Source organism: Myotis brandtii, unplaced genomic scaffold (assembly GCF_000412655.1).
Source record: "Myotis brandtii unplaced genomic scaffold, ASM41265v1 scaffold237, whole genome shotgun sequence".
Taxonomy (NCBI): domain Eukaryota; kingdom Metazoa; phylum Chordata; class Mammalia; order Chiroptera; family Vespertilionidae; genus Myotis; species Myotis brandtii.
The window spans coordinates 4,281,339-4,292,093 of NW_005358943.1; the positions used below are offsets into that span (position 1 = coordinate 4,281,339).

Here is a 10,755-nt window from a genome sequence, read left to right on the forward strand (position 1 = left end):
GATATGCACCTTCCATTACATCATTTTAGGAGAAACAGTCAGACTTGTTTATTTAGCTCAGGAAAGTTTTCTTCATAGTATTTTGACCAGTATTTTGATTCCAATTAGTTCAATTTCATCTTCAGGAACACATACCATTCTTAGGATGATTTCTAAAGTCATTTGTGTCTCTCATCTTCCTTTTTGTATTTTTCTTCTCCCTCTAGTTTTTGGAGGCCTCATCAATCTGTCCTTCAAATTACTGGCTCAATTTTCAACAGTGTTATATTTTGCTCTTTACTATCACCCTCCAGTAGCAAATGTAAATTCTACTATTAAATTTTAGTTTTCTATCAACCAACTGTTTCATATTCTATACATCTCCCTTTTCATCTCATGAACTTTCTTTTCAACCTGTTTTACTTTATAAACTTTCTTCTCTTAGTAAATAGAGGCTATATATTTCTCATATCTTATAGAAGATGCTAAAACACGTTCTAAATTTTTTTTGTTCCGAAAATTGGTAGCTTTTAGAAATCTGAGATTTCAAGATGACGTCCCCTTCCCCTCATTTTGCAATATTTTTAAAATATTCCATGTTGTGCTGGTTCTTATTTCTGATCACTCATCTTTAAATTGAAAGAGCTAGCAGCATGTGGTTCTCAACAGAGTATTCAAATTTTCCCTGGCACCACTCCCTCCAAACACTCTTCTCAGACTACAGTTGTTTGGAAGATTGATACGCACAGTTTTAACTCAGCTCTCTGTATCCAGGAGATGCTCATCTAGTTTACCAACTAAACTGAAATAGGATCTTTTCCTAGTCACCTTTTCTAGAGTTTTGACCCTGGGTTACCTTTAAATGTTAATTTCTAGCCACTTTCCAAGAATTAACTGCCTAAGATCTGTCTTCTTGTTGTCTTCATTTTAAAATATCAGTAGCAGGCAGATTCATTGAATATTTATCAAGAACTTAAAAAATAAAGTCCTCCCCCAAGGACAAGCTTAGAGAGGAAGGGAGGGGAGACAGAGAGAAAGAGAGAGAGAGAGAAGAGAGAGAGAGAGAATTAATTCGTGCGGTAATTACATTACTGCAACATGTACGAGTCAACGTTTATTTTTAAATTGCTGGTGCACATCATACGTACCAGCTGGTCGGTCAGTCGGACGGTTGGATGTACGTATGATCAGTTACTTAGCCTTTTACATATATAGATTGTCAGGTACCATTCAGGCTTTAGTCCTTTCCTGTAACCTAAGAAAGATTGGGGACATTGAATACAGGAATATTGTGCATATACTAGTACAGTCAAGGTTGAATACCAATAAGAAAGAATTGTGTTTTGCTTATTGTTTTTATTTGGCATTTGTACTACTGTCCATAGAATGAAAGCAGATAGTAAGATATTAAGAGTGGGAGCCTTAGCTGGTTTGGCTCAATGGATAGAGCGTTGGCCTGCAGACTGAAGGGTGCCAGGTTCAATTCCAGCCAAGGGCACATGCCTGGGTTGCAGGCTCGGTCCCCAGTAGGGGGCATGCAGGAGGCAGCCAATCAATGATTCTCTCTCATCATTGATGTTTCTATCTCTCTCTCCCTCTCCTTTCCTCTCTAAAATCAATAAAATATATTTAAAAAATAAAACAATTTTTTAAAAGAGATATTAAGAGTGGGAGAGAAGAAAGGTAAATAGAGGAAGTTGGTGGCAGCTAGTCCAGGATGTAGCCACTCAGATTAGGAAAGAGGTAGAAAAGAGGTAGAGAAGTTATGAAAAAAGAACTGTCAGGCAAAAAAATTACATCCCTTAAATAATGCAGAAAATGCTTGTGACCCTAAAACTATTCCAGCGCTGTTTTTCAGCCTCTTGGGAGGTAAATGATGGGGATGAAGATGCCTATCAGCAGGGTAAAAAGTTCATGTTTGTCATGTAGAAAGAATCTATATATATAAAAGCCCAATGACCGAACAGCAGAATGACCAGAACAACAGGTCGACCAGTCGCTATGATGCACACTGACCACCAGGGGGCAGACGCTCAACCAGACGCCCCTGGTGGTCAGTGGACTCCCACAGTGGGAGCGCCGCTCGCTGACCGGGATGAGTGGCCCTCCCACAGCGGGCCAATCCCGCAGGCCACGCCCCCCACCAGTGCATGAATCCATGCACTGGGCCTCTAGTAAAATTATACTAAACCATCTAAGCAGTATTCAACTTGTACAGAAACCTCTCTTAACCAGCACCTTTCCTGCTACAGTCAACCCATTCCTGGTTCACATCTCACCCTTATACCATGGTCCTCAAGCCAGGACATGCTAGTGGCCTTACAGTCACTAACCAATGACAGGCCCTCTTTTGTGTATTCAATTTACAAGACACCAGCAGTGTGGAAATTATAGTGGATGGCAGCTTATATAAGATTTAGGCAAATAAAAAGCAGAGAGGTTAGGAAGTCAGTACAGAATTGTTTTATAATTGCTCAAAGCAAGCTCCACAGGCATCAAGCCCAAACCCAGGATTTCTGAAAAATGTCCATTCTTTCTTTGGTTCTGCAGCAATCTAAATGCAGTATTCTAAAACTTAAGGACCAAGTGCTAAGTTTAACTATCAAAACAACCTACACACAATAATGTAGGACAAAAACATAGTCCATAAAAGGAAAATTAATTACAGAAGTAAATATACAGAAGAACACTTGAACAGTAGTCTAAAATACTACCCTACACATTTTTCTTCTGAGAAGTTCTTGTTTAACTTAGTAAATCTTCCACCATTAAATTTATTCTAAGAGTCTACGGCTTATTGCTCAAGGGAAGAAAAAACAAAAATATTGAAAGATGAACGAATAAAATGTGAAGCTTTCTGAGGTCTTAAGTGGCAAGAAGCCATAGTGTGTGTTGAAGGCCATTAAAATGTAAAATCTAAGAGAGAAAAATATTTTGATATTCAAAGCTTGGCTTGGAACATTGAAAGACACAGATTGAAATAAAAGGACATAAAGTATATTCAACAACATTAAATTGGAATATGTGTTGGATTAGTTTCTAGCCAAATAAGTAAAAAGTTTGTAGCATTGCTAAGAAAATACAGCCCTGGCCTGGTAGCTCTGTTGGTTAAGAATGAAAGAAATTTTTAAAATAAAAGAAAGAAGATACATAGTGGGTTGATGAAAGGGCCAGCACCACCCTTCCTCCAGGACATGAGTTGCCTGCTTGATGGGTGGGGTGGGGTGGGTTGGGGACATATTTGGTCATTGAAATTCAAGGTAGGTCTAGAAATACCAGAGCTGAGGAGATTGTGTTTAAACTTTCGAGAATGTAGCCACAAGCTTGCAAACATTGAGAAAGAGTTCTGTGACCCACATGCACTTGAGTTGTAGAGTAGCAACAACTAAGGGAGATGTTTGGGGAGATGAACCCGAAGGTAGTATCACTGTTTGGCACACACTAAGTCCCCACTGCCATACCTGAGGGCTCAGAAGGACCTGAGAATGAGCCAAAGGACCCAATAGAATCCAGGTCTGCATGAAGAGGTGGCCAAGAGTATCAGAAATAGCTGGGTGCCTACCAAAATGTGTGTTCTTGTTTCCATACCAAGAGGTGACATCCTGGCTGAAGGGTGCATTTCCCAGCCTCTTGAGCATATACCAGTAGGTATGGCAAGATGTGTGGTTATTGCCAGTAGATTATGAACAGAAATTATCAAGAAGTAGGAGTGCTGTCCCCATACTTCTTCCGGCTAGAAGAAAAGACTCCAAAACCATCGACTTTCAAACTGTAGACCAGGAGAAATCTATCAGACTGCAGCTGCCGCCTTCACTCCATCTGAAGATGTTCAAGACAGACATATAGAAATCTTGACCGCCTGCCTTCCAAACTCAGAAACCGAGGTTATACTGGTAGTCTGCTTCAATCATTAACCTTTGTTTTTCTTTTGTTTCCATAGAGATGCCTCAGATTAAATGCTTGATTGCTTGCATAAATAAATAAATAAATAAATAAATAAATAAATGACTCCAAGCCAGGCCAGTGTGGTTCAGGGTTTGAGCATTGACCCATGCACGAAGAGGTCACTAGTCTGATTCCTGGTCAGGACACATGCCCCAGTTCCGGGCTCAATCCTGAGTGGGGGGCATTTGGGAGGCAGCCAATCAATGTTTCTATCTCATTGATGTTTCTATCTATCTCTTCCTCTCTCTCTAAAAATAAAAAAAAACATATTTTTAAAAATAAAATAAAAAGATAGCATGCTTGAAAGAAATAGATTGAATGAAAATAACACAACAGATATTTTTAAAAAGACTCCAAGCCCTAGGATCATGGTTCCTGCATATAGTTTGACAACCACAGTGAATTCACTGGGGATACATAGGATATATTAAATATTGGCAGGAAAGTGTAATATCAGTAGAAAACACTATAATGAACCAAAAGTGGTATTTGAGATACTTTCTGAGACCCTCCCAGTGGATGCCTGAAATTGCATAGTACCAAACTCTCTATACATTTTTCCTATATGTGTACGAGACTAACAATAACTACTAATAAAATAGAACACTCGCAACAATATACTGTAATAAAAGGTGAATGTGGTCACTTGCTTCAGGGGAACCCTTGCTGAAGTCTTCGTATGGGCTCAACGTTTTCTGGTCTAATACGTTGCTGTCAATAAGAACAAGTTTTCTGTTCACACCTTCCACAAATGTAATGCCCGTTCCTTCCTAACTAAGCACTTATCATACACTGTGGCTATAACTTCTGAGTTTGAGGTGTGACAGCAAAATTAGCAAGAATTTCTTTCTCCTTCTTCACAATTAGACAGATACAAGATTGGCACTTCCCATAGATCTCAGCATGTGATTTTTTTTTTTCCTTATTAAGTTGAGAACGTTCACCTTTTCACTTAAAGGAAGCACTTTACAGCTTTTCTTTGGCAAATTCGAATTGCAGCACCACTGCTCTTGCACTTTGCGGCCATTATTAAGTAACATAAGGGTGACATGAACACAGGCACTGCGGTGCTGCAACAGTCGATTTGACACCTGAGAAGGCTACTGAGTGACTCACAGGCAGGAAGTGTATACGGCGGCGTGCAGATGCTGGACGCGGGGTGATTCACATCGTGGGCAGGATGGAGCAGGATGGCAGGAGATTTCATCACGCCACTCAGAACAGCACACAACTTAAAACTTATGAATTGTTCATTTCTGGAATTTTCCATTTAATTTTTTTTAAAACCGTGGTTGGCTGTAAGTAACTGAAACCATGGAAATCGAAACCACAGATAGGGGGTATTATAAATTTTTGAGGAAAACATAGTACTACCCAGGACACTGAGCAAATTACTACTATTATTAAATTGTCCCTAACTATTTAAAGGAAGGGTTAGATATTTCTTTTTGCCTGCAGCCCCAGGAATACTATATTGAGATTCTAAGGGCACTCTGAACCAAGAAAGATTGGGAACCTCTGCTTTAGGAAACAATGGGACTACAAGATAAAAGGAGGCTGGGTTCCAAGATTCCTACATGCAGGAAAGCCACCTACCAGTTAAGAACTCCCACATTGAGTTTGAATATCAGCCAGAAATTAACTTCTGTTGCATTAACCTAGGAGCTAGTGATGACTTAGAAGAACTTTTAATACCATAACTTGTGGCCCAACATATGGATTTTTGCAGCTTGAGCTCTGAAACTGCTAACAAGGCATGACCTTGCCCTTTGGGGCCCTGAAACCACCTGCAGGGCAAGCAGCCCCCTGGGCTGATTGGGCTGTTTAGTAAATCATACTTCCTGTGCAACTGATAAGCAACACTCCTTGTACTGGAACTGCTGGATCCAAGGCCTTTGTTCTGTGGAAAACAGTATGGAGTTTCACTAAGAATTAAAAGTGGAATTGCCTTTTGACCCAACAATCCCACCTCTGGGAATATATCCTAATAATCCAGAAACACCAATCAGGAAGAATATATGTACTCCTATGCTCATAGCAGTTATTTACAATAGCCAAGATCTGGAGACAGCCCAAGTGCCCATAAATAGATGAGTGGATAAAAAAAGATGTGGCACATTTACACTGTGGAATATTATGCAGCTGTAAAAAAGAAGGAACTCTTACCCAGCATGGATGGACCAGGGATTATTATGGCAAGCAAAATAAGCCAGTCAGAGAAAGACAAACATCTATGACTTCACTAAATGTGGGACATAATGAATAATATAAAAGGACAAAATAGAACCAGAAGCATGGATACATGGAACAGACTGACAAATGTCAAAAGGAAGGAGGGTGCCCTAACCGGTTTAGCTCAGTGGATAGTGTCAGCCTGCAGACCGAAGGGTCCCAGGTTCGATTCCAGTCAAGGGCATGTACTTTGGTTGCGGGCACATCCCCAGTAGGGGGTGTGCAGGAGGCAGCTGATCGATGTTCCTCTATCATCGATGTTTCTAACTTTCTATCCCTCTCCCTTCCTCTCTGTAAAAAATCAATAAAATATATATTTTTTTACAAAGGGAGGAGGGTTTGGGGAAGACTGAATAAAAGAAGGTGAAGGGATTACATACATGTGTAGCCCATGGATACAGATAGCCGTGTGGTGAAGGCCAATGGAGGGGGAGCCGGGAGCTGGTTGGAGGTGGGCAAAGGGAGGTGGGAAACGGGGGACATCTCTAATAGTGTCAACAATAAAAAAATAATAAATACATAAAATAAAAACTATGTTCTTCTCTCCCCTCCTCATTCCTCACTCCCCACCTTCCATCTCAGAGGGTGTCTTTGATTCATACTGAGGGCTTCGTTCTCTGATTTGCAAATCATATATGAATAAAACTCTTTTAATTTCTTTTGGAGTTTTTGTTAACACTAACATTACCCTAATACACAAAGTGTGTAGGAACCTAGACCTGAGGCCAAGGGCGGGAAATGTTAACAGTGGATTCCTGCACACCGCAATGAGGACAAGAAGAGAGAGGCTACATTTCACCGGAGGCCACTAAGCAAAGAGAATGACTCACAGAGTAGATGCCCTTTATCCAATATCAGGTCATGCATAAGCCCCTGAAACTAAAATCAACCTCAAGGAAAAGGGAGAAGGAGAAGGAGGAGGCAAAGGATGCTAAGGATTTAGCCCAAACACCTTAAATTTGGCATTATTAAATGTCTACCATCAGTGGATAAGTGTTTGGGTGCTAAATTAATTATACCTTTTGGAAAAGAAACAAATTTACAGTATATACATTGCATTCTGGAAATGTAAAATTTCAAACCCACCATATACTGTATATGTTACAGCAAGGAAAGAAGTACAGAGGCCGCTGTTTCTGTTTCTACAACTGGTCACGCAGCTGAAGATATTCATGGTTCTCCACCTTCTTTCCATGCCCCCCTTGCTTTGCATCAGCATTTCAGCTTATTTGGGTTCTTTGTCCATTGGGTGTAGACCCTAAGTCCCTGGTGGTGCTGCCTAGATGAGGTGACGGCACTTTGGAATCCATTTCAATAGGACATGGTGATATAAAGAACTCCCCTGAGCTCCTTTTATTGCTTCCTTCTCCTTCTGTGGAACAATGTTGATTCCATTCAATAGTCAGGCTCAATCACTCTAACACTATAATCCTATTTTTGCCCATCCCCTTCCCCCCTCCCCCACAAAAAAACAACAACAACCCAATAGAGACCAGGCAGCAATTTTAAATTCCAATTCCATGCAATTATTATTGTGTCTCTTGGTGGAAACATATTTCCTCCCTTGTTCGCTGAAACTTCTAAACCAGTGGAGTCCACATTCATGAAAAATTGGTACCCGGTGTAGGGCAATGGATGGTAAGCAGCCCCAAACCACAGGTGTCTACTATGGAAGTAATAAAAACATTTCACAGTCAACACCTTCGTGGATCCTCCTCTCAGCTTTGGTATAAGTTTTGCTGTTCATTTCCTTCCCAGATATACAAACCCTGCACAATTTAACCTCTAGAGTGCCGGGAGCGCTATCGCACTCCTTCTGCAGTGTCACTATTAGATGCTAGTAGTTCACTCTTTATTGACAGATGGCACCTAAGTGCAGATTACTTACGATGCCGAATGTTTGTGGTTCTAAAATTGACCACTGGCATTTATCTGCCTAATTTTCATATTTTTTTTTCCTTAACTGCTGTAAAATCAGCAAAAATGCCTTGGCAATTTTAGCATAGTTCCTAGGATATTGGTTGGCACTCAAAGGGTTAAAGGAGGCAAGGTTCATCTTCATCTAATTCAGTCATTTTCAACTGAGGGTAATTTTGTCTTTTAGGGGAACTTGGTAATATCTGAAGACATTTTTGATAGTCACAACTTGGGGGTGGGGGTCATACTGGCATCCAGAGGACAAAGACCAGGTGATGCATAGGAGAATCTCCCACAACAAAGAATTATATCAGCCAAAATGTCATAGTGCTGAGGTTGAGAAACCCTGGTCCAACTAATTTGTTTCTACGTATAATTTGTTTCCCCCACTAGAATGCAAGCTCCGTGAGGGCAGCAACTCTGTCATTTACCATTCTATGCCTGGACCATGGAAGTCAACAAATATTTGATCACCAAGTAATAGATGATGAATAAGTGTCTCATAGTTCACATCAGGCCTTCTCATATACATGACGGCGTCTGAACACCAGGCTCCAGAGATTGGAAGGGTAAGGTGGAGAAGGGAGTAAAGGATAGCAGGACTACAGTATTTGGGTAGAACAACTTCCTTGAATGCACTAATGCAGTTCTCTTCTCAACATGGCACAACCAAATGTTCATTATTTTCCTTCACTTTTATTTTCTAACTTGAAGGAAAATGTGCAATTTTTACAATGTCTTCAATTCCTTCAGTCATTAAATCAGCGGTTCTCAACCTGTGGGTCGCGACCCCTTTGGCGGTCGAATGACCCTTTCACAGGGGTCGCCTCAGACCATCCTGCATATCAGGTATTTACATTACGATTCATAACAGTAGCAACATTACAGTTATGAAGTAGCAACGAAAATAACTTTATGGTTGGGTCACAACATGAGGAACTGTATTTAAAGGGCCAGAAGGTTGAGGACCACTGCTAAATGATATTATTATCCCAGTACCGTGATAGGTTACTGAACAAAATTATGACTCAGGACTTGTGTTTAACAATTTGCACTGAGGTTTGGAGTAATTGTTTTGTATCCTTTCTAACAATTTTTTAAATTGAGTCTATTGGGGTGACATAGGTTAATAAAATTATATAGCTTTCAGGTGTACAATTCTATAATACACTGTCTGTATATTGTACTGTGTGTTCACCACCCCAAATCAAGTCTCCTTCCAACATATTTCCCCGCTACAGGAAATAGGTTGTCTTTCCTTCACATCTCCCCTTAACATTTCAGTTAAGCTTGGGAGAAAGACCAAGAGAGAAGAGTGGGTGCCTAGGCCCCACCTTTGTGGTGGCTTGTCCTGCCCTGGGTCCCCTCACTGTACCTTCAGCACAGCTCTATTCTAACCTTTTGTTGGCCGTGCCCCACCTAAAATCTTTAAAATCCTGATGTGCCCCCGCCCCGTCCCCGTGACATATAATTCTTATTATTCAAAAAGTGAACTCCTATTCACGTGGAGGAAGCCTAAAAGGCCATTAACTTGGTCTAAACAAGTTTCCAGAGAACATGACATCCATGAAAGAGAAACATAAAAGAATGTAAGGACAGTTGAAGTAAAGGGGGAAGAAATCACTAAGAAATTGTTTTAAAAATAATAATATGAAGTGATATGAAAAATAGCCATTTCAAAACATAAGAGAACTGAAATGCATAAACTGTCATAATATATATTTATATACTGTATATGAAGCCCCTAGAACCATAAGAAGTGAAAAAAAATCACTTATAATAACTCATTCGCAAATTGCCCCCCTTAAAAAATCAAATTGCCCCCCTGTGGGGCGTGTGCCCCACGTTGGGAACCACTGCACTAATGGCAACCTCGGAGTACCTGTGTATTTGTATGGCTCTGTCCCTTCTTGGCTGTGGTAGGGCATGATCTTGTTATAAAACCACTGGTACCTGACCCACAAGGTGGGCTCAATAAATGCTTATTGAGTGAATAAAATACCTTTTGCCTACTTCACAATGTCACCTAGGGCACCCTCCGCCAACTTCACAATGTCACTCAAAGGCATAGTGTTTGCCTACTTCACAATGTCACTTGCAAAGGACTCTGCACCGAAATGGGGACTTCACCGCCCTGTCCGGATCACTCTCCAGTGGTGACTCCAGCCAATGAAGAGAAAAGCAAACGATTAAAAGTCTCGAGCTGCAGCAGATGGGTTTGGGTTAAACAGCCTGGGCTGGAGGGGCGCTAATCCCGGAGGGATCCAGAACCTGTGAAGACCAGTCCGGAATGGCCAAGAATCCGAGCTGCGCGTAGGCAGGGGCATGCATTTCCCCATTGCTCCGGGTGCCTCTTCCCGCTGCTGCAGAGGAGCGGCCGGCCCTGGAGACGGAGGCTAGCGGAGTTGGCCTGAACTGGTTTGTAACCAACCTGGGGCTGCAAAACTGCGGACGAGTGCAGAGAAAGTGGTGCGTAACGTTGCCAGATCCCAGAAGTGCAGCTGGGGAACTTTCCCAGCCCGGCCCACTGGGCGCTAGAGGGTCTGAAAGGACCCGCCTTTCCCAGACTGGGGCACCCTAGGGCGAAGGTTGTCCCAAGGCCACGTGAGGCTTCCTCGAGACCTCAAAAGCCCCAAACCAGCAGAACTAATGAAAGAGGAAAGTTAAGGACGCTCCAACTCT

The 10,755-nt window shown here is 41.5% G+C and overlaps 1 long non-coding RNA gene across 1 annotated transcript; it reads right to left on the reverse strand.

The window, feature by feature from the left end:
• Positions 1-1,080: 1,080 nt before the first annotated feature.
• On the reverse strand, positions 1,081-10,749 carry LOC106726189. The gene is made up of 2 exons (XR_001362208.1): positions 10,076-10,749; positions 1,081-1,234 (listed from the first exon to the last, which is right to left on the reverse strand). It is a non-coding gene; the product is annotated as an uncharacterized LOC106726189 (long non-coding RNA).
• Between the last annotated feature and the right edge of the window lie 6 nt (positions 10,750-10,755).